Source organism: Bombina bombina, chromosome 7 (genome assembly GCF_027579735.1).
Source record: "Bombina bombina isolate aBomBom1 chromosome 7, aBomBom1.pri, whole genome shotgun sequence".
NCBI lineage: Eukaryota > Metazoa > Chordata > Amphibia > Anura > Bombinatoridae > Bombina > Bombina bombina.
This window is the reverse complement of record NC_069505.1, coordinates 220,705,726-220,730,411: the sequence shown is the minus strand read 5'-3', so window position 1 is coordinate 220,730,411 and position 24,686 is coordinate 220,705,726. Positions and strand designations below refer to the sequence as shown.

Genomic DNA, 24,686 nt, shown 5'->3' with positions numbered 1-24,686 from the left:
AACAGTTGTGGTATATAACATGTCTTTATTTAGCTTAAAATTTAATAAAATTAAGTTTAGTAAATTTTACAAAAGAGCAGTACTTGGATATGGATTGATTATAACAACTTGCATAAAATGTTTTTGTCAGCAAATTTTGATTTAGTTTTAGTCATAGTCTTTTGACTAAAATGTCATTTTGATTTAGTTTTAGTCATAGTCTTTTGACTAAAATGTCATTTTGATTTAGTTTTAGTCATAGTCTTTTGACTAAAATGTCATTTTGATTTAGTTTTAGTCATAGTCTTTTGACTAAAATGTCATTTTAGTTTTAGTCGTATTTTAGTCATCAGAATTTCTTTAGTTTTATAGTCATTTTAGTCTAGTTTTAGTCGACGAAATTAAAACTGGTTTGGAGACCGACTGCTGGGGACAGTGTCTCTTGGAGGTTGTTGGCTCAGTCGTGTCTAGTTCCTGCGGTCTCTAGCAAGGCTGTGGACTATTTGCGGGTCAGTGTCCTTGGGCCTTTTCCTTTTTTTCAAAGTTGTTCTCGGCTTCGGTCGAAGCAGGATATTGTTGGGTAGGGGTTTTCATGCCAGGTGCCCTCAGAATTGGCCACCTCTTGTACTCTCCCGTTTTTGCATTCAGTGTCCTCTATAGCTTGGGTATTGCTTCCCAAAAGTAATGACTGCATCTGTGGATTCTTTCCATTTATGAAGAAAAACTTAAATTATTAGAGTAAATTATTATTATTAGAGTCCACAGCTCCCTGTCCGTATTTGTTCTGTGGGGCGTCTGTTATTTTTGTTCTTCTGGCACCTTTTCACCCTGATGTTTCTTCTACTTTTCTTTGTTCCTCGGCAGAATGACTGGGGGATGAGGGAAGTGGGAGGAGTATTTAAGCCTTTGACTGGGGCCCCAAGGCAGAACATAGTGCGATCTGTGATAATATCGCAGAAAGTGGAGCCTGCCTGCAGAAAGAATGGCCAGTTCTGTTTCTTCAACAGTTTTTTTTTATTATTATTATGCATAGCAACCGGCACATTTTTACTTTCACATTATTGGCTGCTGCTCATGAAATTGATACATTTTATTAGATGCTTTGCTTATAACTTAATTTGTTACTTTTAGCCGCCAGAACGTCTGCTTCTGCGACTGAGGTAAGTGTGCAGCCAGGGATGCGCGTTAATAATAGCAGAAAACCCCTTGTAACCCTTCTCCTCCCCGCACAGGGAAAAAAAAGCGTTATCCCTGCTGCGGTCTGCCTGTGAAGACTGTTAGCTTAAAAGAGATGTGTGTGGGTGGAGTTCCGGGAATTGCCGATTCCCATTTTTGATAATCAATCACCATTGCCAAATTAGACACACAACCAACCGGTATAAGCTTTCACGGTAGTGTTGTAAAAAAAGAACATGAAGGGTGAAGCTAGCGCGTGCACATTCACAAAAAAATGTTTACAGCCTGGGCGCGGGCTTCAGTAGAGAGGGGGAGGACCGCCTCAGTTTTCAGCAGCGCTAGCTTCAGCCTTCATGTTCTTTTTTTTAAAACACTACCGTGAAAGCTTATACCGGTTGGTTGTGTGTCTAATTTGGCAATGGTGATTGATTATCAAAAATGGGAATCGGCAATTCCCGGAACTCCGCCCACACACATCTCTTTTAAGCTAACATTCTTCACAAGCAGACCGCAGCAGGGATAACGCTTTTTTTTTCCCTGTGCGGTGCTATTAAAACTTTGAGCGGGGAGGAGAAGGGTTACAAGTGTTTGCAGAAAAAGCAGCTGGGGGGGATCTCTAGATGTCTCACGTACCGGTGTTCGGCTCCTGCAGACCTGCACACTGACACCCGCCCCTCCCTCCATAGCGCGACACTGGAGTGCTATATTTTCTGTGTGATATCATAAAAGCATATAAAGTCACAGGCAGCAGATGTATTATATACCCCCTGGGGCTGTTTGTAAAGGTTAGTTTAGTTATTATGTATAACAATGGTATATTAGTTTAGTGGGCGGCATTGGGCAAGGAACCTGACCCCTTACTGGTATTTGGCAAGTCAATGAGGAAGTCTGAATAAAGAAACATGATGCGACCTACTGTGTGTGTGTATATGTGTATATATATATATATATATATATATATATATATATATATATATATATATATATATATATATATAATGTGTGTATGTGTTTATAGAAAATAGTAATGCAAAGAGTGCCAAGGAGTTAGTGTTACATTAGATGACTGTAACCATAGATACAGATTATATAGTGTATAGAGCTATATAAGACAGGGTGTATATGTGTGTGTGTATATGTATATGTGTGTGTGTATATGTATATGTGTGTGTGTCAAGAGATGACTGTAAGATACAGATTATAGATTGTATTGAATAGAGCTATATGACAGAGTGTGTGTGTATATATAATTAAATAATATATATATATATATATATATATATGTATATATGTGTATATATATATATATATATATATATATATATATATATATATATATATATATTTCTCTTGTTAAGTGTGTTCAGTCCACGGGTCATCCATTACTTATGGGATATATTCTCCTTCCCAACAGGAAGTTGCAAGAGGATCACCCAAGCAGAGCTGCTATATAGCTCCTCCCCTCACATGTCATATCCAGTCATTCTCTTGCAACCCTCAACAAAGAAGGAGGTCGCGAGAGGAGCTGGAGTTTTTACTTAACTATTAACTATTCTTCAATCAAAAGTTTGTAATTTTAAATGGCACCGGAGTGTGCTGTTTTTCTATCTCAGGCAGTATTTGGAAGAAGAAACTGCCTGCGTTTTTTATCTATGATCTTAGCAGGCGTAACTAAGATCCACTGGCTGTTCTCGACATTCTGAGGAGTGGGGTAACTTCAGACTGGGAATAGCATGCGGGGTACTCTGCAAATGAGGTATGTGCGGTACTTTATTTTCTGGGAATGGAATTGACTAAGAAAATACTGCTGTTACCGTATGATGTAAGTACAGCCTTAAATGCAGTAGTAGCAACTGGTATCAGGCTGATAAATGTATGCGCAGTCGAGTTATATTCTAGGGACTAGAATTTGACTGAGAAAATACTGTTAACACTGAAATAATACTTAAGCCTTCTCTGCAGTGGTAGCGACTGGTAGCAGGCTTAGTGATAGCTTTGCATGACATTGAAAAATGTTGTTTTTTAATAAAACGTTTACTGGCATGTTATTCGTTTTTTTGTGAGGTACTTTGGTGATACATCGCTTTGGGCATGATTTTTTCCACATGGCTAAACATATTTTTCTGCATGGAAACCGTTATATCAGGGCTCCCACTGTTGTGATTGGAGTGGGAGGGCCCTTGTTTTAGCGCCTTGTTGCGCAGTTAAAATTATTGCAGTCTTCTGCTTCTTCCTCCTTGATCCAGGACGTCTCTAGAGAGCTCAGGGGTCTGCAAATTTCATTTGTGAGGGAGGTAATCAGTCACAGCAGATCTGTGACAGTGTGCTGACTGTGATTAAAAGCGTTAAATCTTAATTGATTTCTGTTTTATCCGTTTTGGGTATCGAGGGGTTAATCATCCTTTTGCTAATGGGTGCAATCCTCTGCTAATAGTACACTTCTTGTTAGGAATTGTTTAATTATATCTGTATTTTTGAAGCGCTGCAGCGTTTTTTATATTGCTTGTAAAACTTATTGAAAGTGATTTCCAAGCTTTTTATTTTCATTGCTAAGTCTGTTTTAAACATGTCTGATTCAGAGGAAACTGTTTGTTCATCATGTTCAAAAGCCAATGTGGAGCCCAATAGAACGATGTGTACCAATTGTATTGATATTGCTTTGAATAAAAGTCAATCTGTACCGATAAAGAAGCTATCACCAGACAACGAGGGGGAAGTTATGCCGCCTAACTCTCCTCACGTGTCAGTACCTGCGTCTCCCGCTCGGGAGATGCGTAGGATTGAGACACCTAGTACATCTAGGCCCTTACAAATCACTTTACATGATATGGCTTATGTTATGAAAGAAGTATTATATAATATGCCCGAATTAAGGGGCAAACGCGATAGCTCTGGGTTAAGGACAGAGCGCGCTGATGACACGAGAGCCATGTCTGATACTGCGTCACAACTTGCAGAACATGAGGACGGTGAGCTTCATTCTGTCGGTGACGGTTCTGATTCGGGGAGACCGGATTCAGAAATTTCAAATTTTAAATTTAAGCTTGAGAACCTCCGTGTGTTACTAGGGGAGGTATTAGTGGCTCTGAATGATTGCGACACGGTGGCAATTCCAGAGAAATTGTGTAGGTTGGATAGATACTATGCGGTACCGGTGTGTACTGACGTTTTTCCTATACCAAAAAGACTTACAGAAATTATCAGTAAGGAGTGGGATAGACCCGGTGTGCCTTTTTCCCCTCCCCCGATATTTAGAAAAATGTTCCCTATAGACGCCACCACACGAGACTTATGGCAGACGGTCCCTAAGGTGGAGGGAGCAGTTTCTACGTTAGCCAAGCGTACCACTATCCCGGTGGAGGATAGCTGTGCTTTCTCAGATCCAATGGATAAAAAAATTAGAGGGTTATCTTAAGAAAATGTTTGTTCAACAGGGTTTTATATTGCAGCCTCTTGCATGCATTGCGCCTGTCACGGCTGCAGCGGCATTCTGGTTTGAGTCTCTGGAAGAGGCGATTCGCACAGAGCCGTTGGATGAGGCCTTGAGCAAAGTTAGAACCCTTAAGCAAGCTAATGCGTTTGTTTCAGATGCCGTAGTACATCTAACCAAACTTATGGCTAAAAATTCCGGATTCGTCATACAGGCGCGCAGAGCGCTCTGGCTTAAATCCTGGTCAGCGGATGTAACTTCCAAGTCTAAACTACTTAACATTCCTTTAAAAGGGCAGACCTTATTCGGGCACGGCTTGAAGGAAATTATTGCTGACATTACGGGAGGTAAGGGCCACGCCCTTCCTCAGGACAGGGCCAAACCAAAGGCCAAACAGTCTAATTTTCGTGCCTTTCGTAACTTCAAGGTAGGAGCAGCATCGACGTCCTCCGCTCCAAAACAGGAAGGAACTACTGCTCGTTACAGACAAGGTTGGAAAGGCAACCAGTCATGGAACAAGGGCAAGCAGGCCAGAAAGCCTACTCCCGCCCCTAAGACAGCATGAAGTCAGGGCCCCCTATCCAGAGACGGATTTAGTGGGGGGCAGACTTTCTCTCTTTGCCCAGGCTTGGGCAAGAGATGTGCAGGATCCCTGGACGTTAAAGATTATATCTCAGGGATACCTTCTGGATTTCAAATCCTCTCCTCCACAAGGGAGGTTCCATCTTTCGAGGTTATCGACAAACCTAGTAAAGAGAGAGGCATTTCTACAATGTGTACAAGACCTCTTAATCATGGGGGTGATCCACTCAGTTCCACGATCGGAACAGGGACAAGGATTTTACTCAAATCTATTTGTGGTTCCCAAAAAAGAGGGAACCTTCAGACCAATCGTGGACTTAAAGATCTTAAACAAATTCCTAAGGGTACCATCGTTCAAGATGGAAACCATTCGAACCATCCTACCCATGATCCAAGAGGGTCAATATATGACCACGGTGGACTTAAAGGATGCTTACCTTCATATACCGATTCACAAGGATCATTATCAGTACCTGAGGTTTGCCTTTCTAGATAGGCATTACCAGTTTGTGGCTCTTCCCTTCGGGTTAGCCACGGCCCCGAGAATTTTTACGAAGGTTCTGGGCTCACTTCTGGCGGTACTAAGACCACGAGGCATAGCGGTGGCTCCGTACCTAGACGACATTCTGATACAAGCGTCAAGTTTTCAGAATGCAAAGTCTCATACAGAGATAGTTCTAGCATTTCTGAGGTCGCATGGGTGGGAAGTGAACGTGGAAAAGAGTTCTCTGTTACCACTCACACGGGTTCCTTTTCTAGGGACTCTTATAGATTCTGTAGAGATGAAGATTTACCTGACGGAGTCCAGGTTATCAAAGATTCTCAATGCTTGCCGTGTCCTTCATTCCATTCCAAGCCCATCGGTAGCTCAGTGCATGGAGGTAATCGGCTTAATGGTAGCGGCAATGGACATAGTGCCATTTGCGCGCCTGCATCTCAGACCGCTGCAACTATGCATGCTCAGTCAATGGAACGGGGATTACTCAGATCTGTCCCCTTTGCTAAATCTGGACCAGGAGACCAGAGATTCTCTTCTCTGGTGGTTGTCACCGGTTCATCTGTCCAAAGGAATGACCTTTCGCAGGCCAGATTGGACGATTGTAACAACGGATGCCAGCCTTCTAGGCTGGGGAGCAGTCTGGAATTCCCTGAAGGCTCAGGGATCGTGGACTCAGGAGGAGAAACTCCTCCCAATAAACATTCTAGAATTAAAAGCAATATTCAATGCTCTTCTGGCTTGGCCTCAGTTAGCAAAGCTGAGGTTCATCAGATTTCAGTCGGACAATATCACGACTGTGGCTTACATCAATCATCAAGGGGGAACCAGGAGTTCCCTAGCGATGTTGGAAGTCTCGAAGATAATTCGCTGGGCAGAGTCTCACTCTTGCCACCTGTCAGCGATTCACATCCCAGGCGTAGAGAACTGGGAGGCGGATTTCCTAAGTCGCCAGACTTTTCATCCGGGAGAGTGGGAACTTCACCCGGAGGTATTTGCTCAACTGATTCGTCGTTGGGGCAAACCGGATCTGGATCTCATGGCATCTCGCCAGAACGCAAAGCTTCCTTGTTACGGATCCAGGTCCAGGGACCCGGGAGCGGTGCTGGTAGATGCATTAGCAGCCCCTTGGGTTTTCAACATAGCTTATGTGTTTCCACCATTTCCGTTGCTACCTCGGCTGATTGCCAGCATCAAACAGGAGAGGGCATCGGTAATTCTGATAGCGCCTGCGTGGCCACGCAGGACCTGGTATGCAGACCTAGTGGACATGTCGTCCTGTCCACCATGGTCTCTTCCTCTGAGGCAGGACCTTCTAATTCAGGGTCCTTTCAACCATCCAAACCTAATTTCTTTGAGGCTGACTGCCTGGAAATTGAACGCTTGATTCTATCAAAGCGTGGGTTTTCGGATTTGGTTATTGATACATTAATACAGGCTCGGAAACCTGTGACAAGAAAAATTTACCATAAGATATGGCGTAAATATTTATATTGGTGCGAATCCAAGAGTTACTCATGGAGTAAGGTTAGGATTCCTAGGATATTAGCTTTTCTACAAGAGGGTTTAGAAAAGGGTTTTTCCGCTAGTTCGCTAAAGGGACAGATTTCAGCTCTGTCTATTCTGTTACACAAACGTCTGGCAGAGCATCCAGACGTCCAGGCCTTTTGTCAGGCTCTGGCTAGAATTAAGCCTGTGTTTAAAGCTGTTGCTCCTCCGTGGAGCTTAAACTTGGTTCTTAAAGTTCTTCAGGGTGTTCTGTTTGAACCCCTTCATTCCATTGATATTAAGCTTTTATCTTGGAAAGTTTTGTTTTTGATGGCTATTTCCTGGGCTCGAAGAGTATCTGAGTTATCTGCCTTACATTGTGATTCTCCTTATCTGATCTTTCATTCAGATAAGGTAGTTCTGCGTACTAAACCTGGGTTTTTACCTAAGGTTGTTTCTAACAGGAATATCAATCAAGAGATTGTTGTTCCATCATTATGTCCTAATCCTTCTTCAAAGAAGGAACGTCTTTTGCATAATCTAGACGTGGTCCGTGCTCTGAAGTTCTACTTTCAGGCAACTAAAGATTTTAGACAAACTTCTTCTCTGTTTGTCGTTTACTCTGGACAGAGGAGAGGTCAAAAGACTTTGGCTACCTCTCTCTCTTTTTGGCTTCGTAGCATAATACGTTTAGCCTATGAGACTGCTGGACAGCAGCCTCCTGAAAGAATTACAGCTCATTCCACTAGAGCTGTGGCTTCCACCTGGGCCTTTAAGAATGAGGCCTCTGTTGAACAGATTTGCAAGGCTGCAACTTGGTCTTCACTTCATACTTTTTCCAAATTTTACAAATTTGACACTTTCGCTTCTTCGGAGGCTGATTTTGGGAGAAAGGTTCTACAGACAGTGGTTCCTTCTGTTTAATGTTCCTGCCTTGTCCCTCCCATCATCCGTGTACTTAGCTTTGGTATTGGTATCCCATAAGTAATGGATGACCCGTGGACTGAACACACTTAACAAGAGAAAACATAATTTATGCTTACCTGATAAATTTATTTCTCTTGTAGTGTCTTCAGTCCACGGCCCGCCCTGTCTTTTTTTTAAGGCAGGTTCTAAATTTTAAAAATGATAACTCCAGTCACCACTGCACCTTATAGTTTCTCCTTTCTCGTCTTGTTTCGGTCGAATGACTGGATATGACATGTGAGGGGAGGAGCTATATAGCAGCTCTGCTTGGGTGATCCTCTTGCAACTTCCTGTTGGGAAGGAGAATATATCCCATAAGTAATGGATGACCCGTGGACTGAACACACTACAAGAGAAATAAATTTATCAGGTAAGCATAAATTATGTTATATATATATTAAAACTGAATTTTATTTCAAAATGACCTGCAGAAAATTTTTTACTACAAAAAAATCTCATCGCAGAAAGTGAAAAAAAGTTCTGCTTCTGGGGACTGGGGTGTCTTTGCCTCCTCCTGGTGGCCAGGTTCTAAATTCTCAAAAGTAATGAATGCAGCTGTGGGCTCTTTCCATCTGAAGAAAAGAAAATTATCAGGTAAGCATAATTTAAAGTGAAGGCAAACTTTGATGAATGAAAGCCCGGCTTTTAAAAATACTATTAAAAACAGGGGCACTTTAATTCATCAAAGTTTAGAAAGCAGCCGTTTTGATTAAAAACTTAGCTTTGTTTTTTTCACAGCCAGAGCAGCTTCCCCCACCCAGAGATCCTCTCTTTACACGTCATCAATGACTAATCCGGCTTCCTCCAATCACGGCACGGCCTCAGGCAGTGACTCCCCTGGGAGGAAAGCCTTGATTGGAGGAAGCCGGATTAGTCATTGATGACGTGTGAAGAGGGGATCTCCGTGGGGGAAGCTGCTCTGGCTGTAAAAAGAACAAAGATAAGTTTTTAATCAAACCGGCTGCTTTGTAAACTTATACATACACACATACACATACATACACACTTATACATACACATATATACACACTTATACATACACATACACACTTATACATACACGCACACATACACAGTTATACACACACATACTTATACATACATGCACACATACTTATACATACACTTATACACACTTATACATACATACATACACACACACACACACACACATACACTTATACATACATATACACATTTATACATGCACACATACACTTATACATACATACATACACACACATACATTTATACATACACATACATTTATACATACACATACATACACACACACACACACACACATACACTTTTACATATACATACATACACTTATACATATACATACATAAACTTATACACACACATACACTTATACATACACACACATACACACCCATACATACATACACATACACTTATACACACACACACACACACATACACTTATACATATACACACACAAACATACACTTATACATACACACACATATGCACACATACACACTTATACATACACATACATACACACATATACACACTTGCACATACACACTTATACATATGTACACATACACTTATACATACACACATACACACTTATACATACACACATATACACACATATACACACATACACACTTATACATACACATATACACACACATACACACTTATACATACAAATACACACTTATACATACACTTATACATACACACACATACATATACATATACACTTATAATATACACACATACACACTTATACATACACATACATACACACTTATACATACATACATAGATACACACACATACACAAATATGTACACACTTATACATATACACACACTTATACATACACACATATACACATACACACTTATACATACACATACATACATACACACTATACATATACATACAAACACATACACTTATACACACACACACATACAGTATCTCACAAAAGTGAGTACACCCCTCACATTTTTGTAAATATTTTATTATATCTTTTCATGTGACAACACTGAAGAAATTACACTTTGCTACAATTTAAAGTAGTGAGTGTACAGCCTGTATAACAGTGTAAATTTGCTGTCCCCTTAAAATAACTCAACACACAGCCATTAATGTATAAACCGTTGGCAACAACAGTAAATACACCCCAAAGTGGAAATGTCTAAATTGGGCCCAAAGTGTCAATATTTTGTGTGGCCACCATTGTTTTCCAGCACTGCCTTAACCCTCTTGGGCATGGAGTTCACCAGAGCTTCACATGTTGCCACTTTAGTCCTCTTCCACTCCTCCATGACAACATCACAGAGCTGGTGGATGTTAGAGACCTTGCGCTCCCCCACCTTCCGTTTGAGGATGCCCCACAGATGCTCAATAGGGTTTAGGTCTAGAGACATGCTTGGGCAGTGGTCGTCTTGGAGGTGTGTTTGGGGTCGTTGTCATGTTGGAATACTGCCCTGCGGCCCAGTCTCTGAAGGGAGGGGATCATGCTCTGCTTCAGTATGTCACAGTACATGTTGGCATTCATGGTTCCCTCAATGAACTGTAGCTTCCCAGTGCCGGCAGCACTCATGCAGGCTCAGACCATGACACTCCCACCACAATGCTTGACTGTAGGCAAGACACACTTGTCTTTGTACTCCTCACCTGGTTGCCACCACACACACTTGACACAATCTGAACCAAATAAGTTTATCTTGGTCTCATCGGACCACAGGACATGGTTCCAGTAATCCATGTCCTTAGTCTGCTTGTCTTCAGCAAACTGTTTGCATGCTTTCTTTTGCATCATCTTTAGAAGAGGCTTCCTTCTGGGACGACAGCCATGCAGACCAATTTGATGCAGTGTGCGGCGTATGGTCTAAGTACTGACAGGCTGAACCCCCCCCCTCCAACCTCTGCAGCAATGCTGGCAGCACTCATACGTCTATTTTCCAAAGACAACCTCTTGATATGATGCTGAGCACGTGCACTCAACTTCTTTGGTCGACCATGGCAAGGCCTGTTCTGAGTGGAACCTGTCCTGTGAAACCGCTGTATGATCTTGCCCACCATGTTGCAGCTCAGTTTCAGGGTCTTGCCAATCTTCTTATAGCCTAGGCCATCTTTATGTAGAGCAACAATCCTTTTTTTAATATCCTCAGAGAGTATTTTCTTATTCAGTTTGTCACAATGGACTGATTCTCCCACTCACAAAGACGGTCACTCCCTTGACCTGATCTTTAGCTATCGATGCACTATTTCAAACTTCACAAACTCCCCTTTTCCTCTTTCTTACCACCATCTCCTCACTTGCAACATATCATCCCTCCCTACAGCTCTCCCTCCTTCTACTCCTCACACCAAACTTCACAGAAACATTATGTCATTAGATCAGCAACAGCTTGCTTCCCTCAAACCTCTCCTCTAATCCTTCTCCTCCTTTTCCTGCCCTGACCAATCTATCTGCCACTATAATTCCACCCTTACATCCGTCGTTGACAATCTGGCCCATCTTAGCACAGCTCGGAAATCACACATTCAGCCTCAGCCCTGGAATACTCCTCTGACACGGTACCTACGCAGATGTTCCCGCACTGCTGAGCGTCACTGGAGAAAATCTCGGAGTTCAGCTGATTTTCTTCATTACAAATTTATCTTGATCTCCTACTATTCTGCCCTTAATCTCTATAAGCAACATTACTTCTCTACTATTATCTCTAATCTTTCTTCAAACCCAAAACGTCTGTTCTCCCCTTTCAATACTCTTCTCTGCCCACCCCCACCTCCTAATACAACTTCTCTGTCAGCTCAAGACTTTGCCAGCCACTTCAATAACAAAATCGACTCCATCAGAAACTAAATCAGCTCTCAACATACTTCCATTCTCTCACCCCCTCAAACGCTCGCAATCAACCACAACCCACATAGCCATAAACTTAGCTCTTTCTCTCCTGTTACGGAGGAAGAGGTTTCTGCACTTATACTGTGCTGTCACCTCACTACCTGTCCTCTTGACCCTATCCCCTCACAGCTACTCCCCTCCTTCTCTTCTACCCTTACCCCTATACTCACACACATTTTCAATCTCTCCCTCAGCACCGGTATATTTCCCTCATCTCTGAAACATGCACTGGTCACACCTATCCTTAAAAAACCTTCCCTTGATCCAACCTCCCCATCCAACTACCGCCCTATTTCCCTACTCCCTCTTGTCTCAAAGCTTCTCGAAAAACTAGTATATGCGCGCCTATCCCATTTCCTTACTTTAAACTCCCTCCTTGACCTACTGCAATCTGGATTTTGTCCCCATCACTCCACAGAGACAGCAATCGTTAAGGTTACCAATGACCTACTTACAGCAAAATCAAAAGGCCACTTCTCTCTGCTTATCCTCCTTGATCTGTCCGCAGCCTTTGATACTGTTGACCACCCTCTTTTGCTTCGGCATCTGTGACACAGCCCTCTCGTGGTTCTCTTCCTACCTGTCAAACCGTAGCTTTAGTGTAGCCTTTTCTGGGGCTTCCTCTGCCCCGTCACCACTTTCTGTCGGGGTACAGCAAGGCTCTGTCCTCGGTCCCCTTCTCTTCTCAATCTACACGTCATCATTAGGTTCCCTAATTAAGTCCCACAGTTTCCAATATCATTTGTATGCCGACGACACCCAAATCTACTTCTCTGCACAAGACCTATCTCCTTCCTTGCTAACCCGTGTCACTAACTGTCTTTCTCACATCTCTTCCTGGATGTCCTCTCACTACCTCAAGCTAAATCTCTCCAAAACCAAGCTCCTTATTTTCCCCCTTCTTCCAAAATCTCCACCCCAATCCTTCTATAACTGTTGACAACTCCATCATTACCCCTACCCTGCATGCCTGATGTCTTGGGGTCACATTTGACTCAGATCTTTCTTTCATTCCTCACATTCAGTCCTTGGCTAAAGCCTGCTGCTTCCACCATAAAAAACATCTCTAAAATTAGACATTTCCTTACACAAGACACAACTAAAACATTAATCCACTCTCTCATCCTTTCCCGCCTCGATTACTGCAACTCTGTCCTCTCTGGTCTCCCCAGCAGCCGCCTAGCTCCTTTACAATCCATAATGAATGCCTCTGCCAGGCTCATCTGACTTACACGCCGCTCTTCATCTGCTGCACCTCTCTGCCAATCCCTTCACTGGCTTCCTCTTGCCTCTAGGATTAACACAACATTCTCACTCTGACATACAAAGCCCTCAACTGCACTGCTCCCCCTATATCTCAGACCTTGTCTCCAGATACTCTCCCTCCTGTCCTCTTCGCTCTGCTCATGACCTCCTACTCTCCTCCTCTCTTGTTACCTCCTCACACTCCCGTTTACAAGACTTCTCCAGACTGGTTTCCATCTTGTGGAACTCTCTGCCTCGCTCCACAAGACTCTTCCCTAGTTTTGAAAGCTTTAAGCGCTCCCTAAAGACTCTACTCTTCAGGGATGCATACAACCTACACTAACCTTTCTTTATACCAGTTCCTCTCCTCCATTGATATCCCCTGAACCCCCTTAGCATGTAAGCCTAAGAGTCCAGCTGTTCGTAGATCACCTTCTTAACAGCTGACTACAACAGTGCAACTCTTGGCAGGGCCCTCTACCCGTTTGATTCCTATAAATGTTTTGTTGTACTCCGCATTTGTTTATAGCGCTGCGGAATCTGTTGGTGGTCTATAACTAACCAATAATAATAATAATGAGGTGCCATGTTGAACTTTCAGTGACCAGTATAAGAGAGTGTAAAAGCAATAACACCAAATTTAACACACCTGCTCCCCATTCACACTTGAGACCTTGTAACAATAATGAGTTACATGACACCGGGGAGGGAAAATGGCTAATTGGGCCCAATTTGGACATTTCCACTTAGTAGGGGTGTACTCACTTTTGTTGCCAATTGTTTAGACATTAATGCAGAGCTTTCCAAACTTTTCATGTCGGCGACACACTTTTTAGACCTACATCATTTCGTGACACAGTAATTCAGTTGTACTGGCAAACAGGAGGTTAAACTAACTTGTTTTAAGAGATACGGACACATACATAAATTATATAATAACAAAATGTATTTACAAGTAACAGTATGTATGTGCAAGAATTAAAAAACAGTTTAATATCACCAATAGCTACTTACTATTTTAATGTGATGTATGAGTTTGATGGGATGAACACAGTTTCTGAATATTTGGTGGAAAATTAGATAAAGACACTCGCATTTCATCATCAAGCGTTTTTAAGCTTCCCCTTCCTATCCATACATCAAGAGCAGGAGCAGCAATGCACTACTGGGAGCTAGTTGCAAAAAAAAACCCCACTGACTTCAGCTCATCATGTAAGCTGCCACCCTCAGAGCTCGGTGAGTCCGACTGACTACTGCCCGCCCTGCAAACACACTGCTGTCCCACTCACTGACTACACGTGCAGTCACGAGCCAATCAAGGAGACTACACGTGCAGTCAGAAGCCAATGTGCCAATGGGAATAGTTTCAGTTCCCACTGAGCTGCGCCAATAGGTTAAGATGATCTGTGACCCCCTAGGTATCAATCACATGTCAACCATATGATATACGTAGCAGGCAGGCGGAAAGTGAGAAACCAAAAAAAAAAAATGTTTTTAAATTTGTGCTGAAGCAGGGACACACCTACATAATGCTGCCGACACACTAGTGTGTCCCGACACACAGTTTGGAAAGCACTGCATTAATGGCTGTGTGTTGTTATTTTGAGGGGGCAGCGCATTTACACTGTTATACAGGCTGTACACTCGCTACTTTACATTGTAGCAAAGTGTAATTTCTTCAGTGTTGTCACATGAAAATATCTAATAAAATATTTACAAAAATGTGAGGGGTGTACTCACTTTTGTGAGATACTGTACATACACACACTTATACACACACACATTTACTTATACATACACTTATACATACACACACTTATACACACATGCACACTTATACATACAGATACACACTTATACATACACCTACACACTTATACATACACACATATACATACTTATACATACACAAATACACATACACACTTATACATGCACACTTATACACACACACACTTATACACATACACACTTATACACATACACATGCACATACACACTTATACACACACACACATGCACACTTATACATACACACACATGCACACTTATACATACACACACTTATACATACACATACACACTTATACATACACACACACATACACACATGCACACTTATACATACATATACACACTTATACATACACACCCACACATACACACTTATACATACACACAAACAAACACATACATGCACACTTATACATACAGATACACACATATACATACACACACACATGCAACCTTATACATAGAGAAATATACTTATACATGCACACACGCAGACATGCACACTTATACATACACATGTATACACACACTTATACATACACACACATGCACACTTACACATACACACTTACACATACACACATGCACACTTACACATATACACATGCACACTTATACATACACACATGCACACTTATACATACACACACACTTATACATACACACACACTTATACATACACACACTTAAGGCTGTGACACACTGCAAGCGGAGTGGTGCGCAGCGTGTAGATGCAGCTGTGCGCACTCAGTGTGTCCTGCCTTTTCATCTCTGAGCACTCTGCTGCGTCAGGTCGCGTAGCTAAGCGCTCAGAGATGAAATATTTGAACTTCAGAAGCGATGCGACGCGGAGCAAAGCAGCTGCTTTGCCTCGCGCCGCATCGCTTGCAGTGTGTCACAGCCTTTATACACACACTTATACACATACATACACACACACATATGACAATATACAGAACTACTGAAATAAATATATGACTGGCACCTGCGCCCACCCAGCTGCTGCAAAATAAACAAATAAAACCAAAAGCTGTGCGGGAGGGTAAACTAAACGTGGCATCCCTTCTACCCTCCACACCTATTTAACTCCCCATAGCCTCTCCCACGTGTACAGAGACTATAGGGTCTCCCTTTTTTCCAAGAGGTTCATCAACAGACCCTTCCCTAAAGGTTCACTTTCTTTTTTAGGGATCCTCCTTTTTTATTTCAATAATAAACTCATTCTTTCCATTTTATAAAATGTGACTAGGCTATTCCTGACTGAACCATTCAGTTGTATTTGTGTATAACAATTTTGTGACATTTATTTACATATGAGTTTAGGAACAAAACAAGTATACATTGCTTTTCTATGTGTAGTTTGACATTTGTCTGATTAAACTGTATTAGGTTTGCTGATCTAAAAAAAGAGAGGAATTTCCTCTATAAATAAAATGCAGACTTTACCCAAGCTAGTGATGTTATAATTCAAAATAAATCCAGACACATAAAAATAGCCTCTGAGTTTCTGTGAATTCAGCCTCCAACGCAAAAGCATCATTTGAGATGTCAGATTTTGTTTTGGTAATTTTCGCAGATAATTATTACCTTCTTATTTGTGGTGTTGTATAAACAGAAGTTTCTAGTATGTAAATTAGGATTAAAAAAAACTACAGCAGAAAGTGCACACGGGAAATTACTGAAGTGGAAATCCCCTGTAGTAAAAGCAAAGTTTGGATTTCTTAATCAGATACGTTTAAAATTATTTTATAGTTCATATAAAGGGCACTTATGAAAGAAAAAAAAAAGTAATATTGTGATGAAAGGAACATAAATCTATCTTATCTATTTATCTATCTTTCTGTCACTCTATCATCTGTCTGTCTGTTACTTTATCAATCTATCTATTTCATCTATCTCATCTTTCTATCTATCTATCTATCTATCTATCTCATCTGCATAGTAAATAAATATATGCGCAATTAAGCACATAAGTGTTCTTTATTCCAGTGACATTTCGGGGCTAGCACCCCTTCATATTTATATATATATATATATATATATATATATATATATATATATATATATATATATACATTTATACATATATATATATACATTTATACATATTTAGTACATATATACCATATTAATTTTTCTTTCATGATTTAGAAAGTATGCAATTTACTAATATTGTCTAATTTGCTTCATTCTTTTGATATAATATGCTGAAAAGCATATCTAAATAGGCTCAGTAGCTGCTGATTGGTGGCTGCACACAGATGCCTTGTGCGATTGGCTCACCCATGTGCATTGCTATTTCTTCAACAAAGTATATGTAAAGAATGAAGCAAATTATATAATAGAAGTAAATTGGAATGTTGTTTAAAATTGTATTCTCTACCTGAACCATGAAAGAAAAATGTTGGGTTTCATGTGCTCTTAAATGAGCAGTAGATTTACTTTTAATTTCCTGCCCCCCCCCCCCCCCCGCCGTATCATTTGACAGCCATCAGCCAATTGCAGGCTCATATATATTTATAGTAAACATTGGAAAGTCTCTTTAAACTACATCTTTTATATCAATTTATTAAATTATTTATAAAAACAGGGGTAGTTTCATTCATTAAAATATTTAAAAATGCTTTCTTCGTGAAATAATGACCATTTATTGATCGTTAACATTGTGCCGTTCCTCCGCCCACATCTCATACTTGATTTTTGTCTTCGAGGACAAATCCTGCTTCATCCAATGGTTGCATGCCCCATAAGCTGGACGCCAAAGGGGGCACACAATGATTGGATGAAGCCAGATTCATCATCAAAGACAAAAATCAAGTATGAGATGTGGGCGAAGGAACAGTGCAATCTTTACGGTCAATAAATGGTAATTATTTTAAGAAGGAAGCGTTTTTAAATATTTTAATGAATGAAATTTTTCTGAATTTAAAATAACTGCATTAGTAGTTTACAACTATATTTCTGCTAGTCTACTGAAAGCCTCAAAATATTATTTAAATACTTTGAAACTGGATAAGTCTTTGTGGAATGACACCTGTGCTTCTAGGAAATAAAAGTTTTTAGAGTTTGTTGGCAAAATGCATAACCCAGGTTTAGTGGCATTTGGTGAATGATCTCACAAGAGTAGCTAATATTAGACTGCACTAGTTGTATCTGAGATAGCTGGGCCCAAGGTGGAGCCGTAACAGCTGTTGCACCAGTTTGTCATCTGCCATTTGTGAAGGCCTAGATAGGCCCGAATCCCTCAGAACATTGTGCGTACATAAGTCTGTAATTAGATGTTGGAATTTCAGTCTTTCCTGCGTTAGATATACACAAAACATAATACTGCCTTATTCTAAAAGCAGAGGTCCTATATATAGACATCTTACGTCACTGAGCATCTTATTGCACCTAACTACCAACAGATGGCTGAAATGAAGATAATGTTGTCTATTCATATTCAAAGCACTGATTATTTTAAAGCTGTCTCTTTCTAAACCTATAATGCTATATATTCCCTGGTTAAAGGGGCATTTTATTGTAAAAACACTCACACTACACCTACATCACACACACACACACTACACCTACATTATACACACACTACACCTACATTATACACACACACACACTACACCTACATTATACACACACACACACACACTACACCTACATTATACACACACACACACTACACCTACATTATACACACACACACTACACCTACATCACATATACACTACACCTACATTACACACGCATTCACTCTACACCTACATTACACACACTACACCTACATTATACACACACACACACACACTACACCTACATTATACACACAAACACACTACACCTACATTATACATACATGCACTACACCTACATCACACACACTACACCTAAATCACACACACACTACTCCTACATCACACACACACACACACACACACACTACACCTACATTACACACACCACTACACCTACATTACACACACACATTACACCTACATCACACATACACTACACCTACATTACACACACATACACACACACTACACCTACATCATATACACACACTACACCTACATCATATACACACACTACACCTACATTACATACACACTACACCTACATTACATACACACTACACCTACATTACACACACTACACCTACATCACACACACTACACCTACATTACACACGCATACACACTCACACTACACCTACATTACACACACACACTACACCTACATTATACACACACTACACCTACATTATACACACACACACACTACACCTACATTACACTCACTACACCTACATTACATACACACTCACACTACACCTACATTACAAACACACACACTACACCTACATTATACACACACACACACTACACCTACATTACACACACACACTACACTTACATTATATACACACGCACTACACCTACATCACACACTACACCTAAATCACACACACACACACTACACCTAAATCACACACACACACACACTACTCCTACATCACACACACTACACCTACATCACACACGCGCACACACACACACGCGCGTGCGCACACACACACACACACGCGCGCATGCGCACACACACACACACTACTCCTACATCACACACACTACACCTACATCACACACGCGCACACACACGCGCACACACGCGCACACACACACACACACTACACCTACATTACACACACCCACTACACCTACATTACACACACACATTACACCTACATCACACATATACTACACACACACTACACCTACATTATACTCACATACACACACTACACCTACATTACACACACACACACTACACCTACATCACACACACACTACACCTACATTACACACGCTCACTACACCTACATTACACTCATACACACACACTACACCTTCATCACACACACACTACATCTACATCACACACACACTACACCTACATTATACACACACACACTACACCTACATTATACACACACACACTACACACACACACTAGACCTACATAACATTCTCAAACACACACACACTACACCTACATTACATACACACACACTACTCCTACATTACATACACACTACACCTACATTACATACACACTACACCTACATTACATACAAACACACTACACCTACATAACACTCTCACACACACACACACACACACACACTACACCTACATTACACACACACTACACCTACATCACATACACACACTACACCTACATTACATACACACTACACCTACATTACACACACACTACACCTACATTACACACACCCACACACACTATACCTACATCACACACGTACACTACACCTACATTATATACACCCACACACACACACACACACTACACCTACGTCACACACGCACACTACATCTATATTACACACACACACACACACTACACCTACATTACACACACACACACACACTACCCCTACATCATATACACACACTACACCTACATCTCTCACACACACACACACACTACACCTAAATTACACACACACACTACACCTACATCACACACACACACACATTGCACCTACATTACATACACACTACACCTACATTACACACACACACACTACACCTACATTACACACACACACACACACTACACCTACATTACACACACACACACACACACACACACTACACCTACATTACACACACACACACACACACACACACACACACACACACACTACACCAACATTACACACACACACACACACACACACACACACTACACCTACATTACACACACACACTACACCTACATTACACACACACACTACACCTACATTACACACACACACACACTACACCTACATCATATATACACACTACACCTATATTACACACACACACACGGCACCTACATTACACTTACTCACACACACTACACACACACACACACACATTATACACACACACTACACCTACATTACACACACACACACACACACACACACTACACCTACATTACACACACACACTACACCTACATTACACACACACACTACACCTACATTACACACACACACTACACTACACACATACTACACCTATATTATACACACACTACACCTACATTACACACACACCTACATTACACACACTACACCTACATTACACACACACTACACCTATATTATACACAAACATACTACACTCACAAGAAACATATACTAATGCACACAGTATGCATACACACACTAAACTCGCATTACACACACACACACTTGCAGCTCCATGGCTGGGCTCCCTTTTCAGACTGTATATACATTCCTTAACCCAGCAATGCCTAAGGAATGCTATATATAATCAACCTCTGTACCAATAAACTTGGTTATAGGAAATATAAAGGATTTGGGCCTGCAGTTCACTTCAAGGTCACAATGCAAGTACCAGACAGACTCATGAAAATGCAAATCTGAGTAATAAAACTGCAAAAACTTAGATAAAATAAATAAAAAACAAACAAAAAAACACACAAAAGGAATAAAGTGTTATTTATTTACCATTTTATTTTGTATTACTTCAATATTTGGTATACTTTTTTCTTTATGCTTTGAAATTCATGTGTGACTTTAGTACCCGAGCTAACGTTCATAGACTTGTTCGAAGAGGCGAACATACTGTAATAAAAATGCTTGACTTCTCTATTAAACCAAGGTTTCACATATCCCAAGCCCTACATTTCCTTCTGTAAGGCAGGGAGAGTCCACAACTTAATTCCTTACTGTTGGGAAATACATCACCTGGCCACCAGGAGCAGGCAAAGACACCCCAACCAAAGGCTTAAATATCCCACCCACTTCCCCTATCCCCCAGTCATTGTTTTCCTTTCGTCACTATAGGACGTGGCAGAGAAGTGGCAGAAGATTATGGATAGTCCTGTAATGGGTATGTTCCCTTCAAGATAGGACTGGAGTATAAGTAATCATGTAAATTTCTCAGTGAGAGTATTGATGAGTTAGAGTTTGGAGATGCAGGGAAAGTTTTTCTGCTAATCCATCCAGACTGTCGCCTAACAGCTCCTGAGCAATCAGTGTTGACTCGTTTCACTGCTTGCTGTTACACACTCAAGTCCATGTCAGAGGGTCGCTGCAAGACTGTCATCCTTGAGAGGCTGTACCTGTTCTACAGCATGGATCCTGGAGGTAAGATCGTTTTATATATACTCTTTGCTATACAGGGTCACAGTGTGGCTCCTTTATGCCTCGATAGGATCAAGGGTTAATATCTCCTTCAGGGAGATTATTTGAACAGCAAGGGTTTATTTATAACAGCTTTTTTGTGTGAGTTTTTTGGGGCTCATAGACTGTGTGGTTTTGCCTTGGAACAAACAAGTTTAACTTTTGTTTTTGTGTGTTGCACAGCTCATAATAGCTTGGTGCATTTTTCATAGCAGGGGAAGTCCTGTCCTACGCACTACGTGACCGGGTGCAGCCTTTTAGTTTTTTCTACGATCTTGATGCAAACATCGCTCCTAAGGAGAGCATTTTCTCTGTTAGCTGTCTGGGTCTAGGAGGTGGCGAGTGCCCCAGCAATTGGGATTATAAAGGTGTGTTTTTTTTTTAATAAAGTGTTTACTTTTTGCCTGTCCTTCTGTGAATATATCCAAGCCCGCCAGGTTGCGTACGGGATCTCTCCTCTCTAGGAGTAATTGTCCTGTTACCTACAGCAGAAAGAGGTTTGGGGTTTTATTTAAACCTTTTTGTGGTTCCAAAGAAGGAGGGAACTTTTCATCCAATTCTGGACCTAAAGTGTCTAAATAAGTTTCTGAGTGTTCCCTCTTTCAAGTTGGAGACTATACGGTCAATCCTTCCTCTGGTTCAGGAAGGACATTTTAATGACCACAATAGACCTGAAGGATGCATACCTTCATGTCGTGATACACAGGGAACATTTTTAGTTCCTAAGGTTTGCCTTTCTGGACCAGCACTTCCAGTTCATAGCTCTTCCATTTGGACTAGCTACTGCTCCAAGTATATTTTCAAAGGTTCTTAGCCGTTGCCAGAACACGAGGTATTGCAGTAGCGCCTTACCTGGATGATATCTTGGTACAGGCACAATCTTTTTGTCTAGCGGAACAACATTCAGAGTTCCTTCTCAATCTTCTTCGATCAAATGGATGGAAGATAAACTTGGAAAAGAGTTCTCTTACTCCAAATACAAGGCTGAACTTCCTGGGGACAATAATAGACTCCATATCCATGAGAATATTCCTCACAGATCAGAGACGTTACAAGCTAACTTCTGCATGTTTCGCCCTCCAGGCCTTCTTGAGACCCTCAGCGGCTCAGTGTATGGAGGTGATTGGACTCATGGTGTCCTGTATGGACACCATTTCTTTTGCCAGATTCCATCTCAGACCCTTACAACTATGCATTCTGAGACAATGGAACGGCGTCCATTCAGATCTGTCTCAACAGATCGTGCTGAACAACCTGTTGAGAGACTCGCTCTCTTGGTGGCTCTGTTCAGATAATCTTTCCCAAGGCACGTGCTTCTTGAGTCCGTCCTGGAAGATTGTGACTACAGACGCAAGCTTTCCGCCTGGGGAGCCGTTTGGGGTGCCAAGAAGGCACTAGATCTGTGGACTCAGGAGGAGTCCTACCTTCCGATCAATATTTTGGAACTCTGCGCAAACTTCAATGCCTTGAAGGCTTGGGTCTTTCTTGGTTCGTCTCAGTTTATCAGATTCCAATCAGACAATATAACCTTGGTTGCCTACATCAACCATTATGGGGGAACGAGAAGTTCCTTAGCGATGAGAGAAGTATCTCAGATACTAGAGTGGGCGGAGACTCACAAATGTACGCTGTCATTGATTCACTTTCCAGGTGTGGACAACTGGGAAGCGGACTTCCTCAGCAGGCAATCCTTTATTCCAGGGGAATGGTCACTCCACCCTGAGGTGTTTGCAGAGATATGCAGTGAGTGGGGGATGCCGGAGATCTCATGACTCCCACTTCAATACCAAGCTGCCCAGGTACGAGTTTGAGGGATCCTCAGGTGGAATTGATAGATGCCCTATCGGTACCATGGAGGTTCAGACTCGTATATCTTTTTCCTCCATTACCGCTTCTCCCTCGTGTGGTGGCTCGCATCAAGCAGGAGCGAGCATCAGTGATCTCCATCGTAGCCTCGAAGGTGATGGTTTGCGGATCTGGTGGGGATGTCCTTATCTCCTCAGTGGAGGTTACCTTGTCGCAGAGATCTGCTGATACAGGGTCCTTTTGTTCATAAAAATCTAGATTCTCTGAGACTGACTGCGTGAAAATTGAACGCTTAGTCTTAGCCAAGAGAGGTTTTTCTGAGAGTGTTATCCACACTCTGGTTCAAGCTTGTAAGCCAGTTACTCGTCGTATCTACCATAAAGTGTTGAGGACTTATTTGTAGTGGTGTGAAGAGCGTGGGTTTTCCTGGTATAAGGTTAAGGTTGCCAGAATTTAATCTTTTCTCCAGGATGGACTGGACAAGGTTCTATCTGCTAGTTCCCTGAAGGGACAGATATTGCCCCTGTCGGTGTTACTGCACAAGAGATTGGCTGAGCTTCTGGATGTGCAGTCCTTTGTTAAGGCTCTGACTAGGATCAG

General features: G+C 41.5%; 1 protein-coding gene across 5 annotated transcripts in view; it reads left to right on the top strand.

The window, feature by feature from the left end:
* The window catches only part of RRAS2 (RAS related 2), a 213,995-nt gene that overhangs the window by 80,847 nt on the left and 108,462 nt on the right, over positions 1 to 24,686 (top strand). The gene's annotated exons all lie outside the window — the stretch shown is intronic.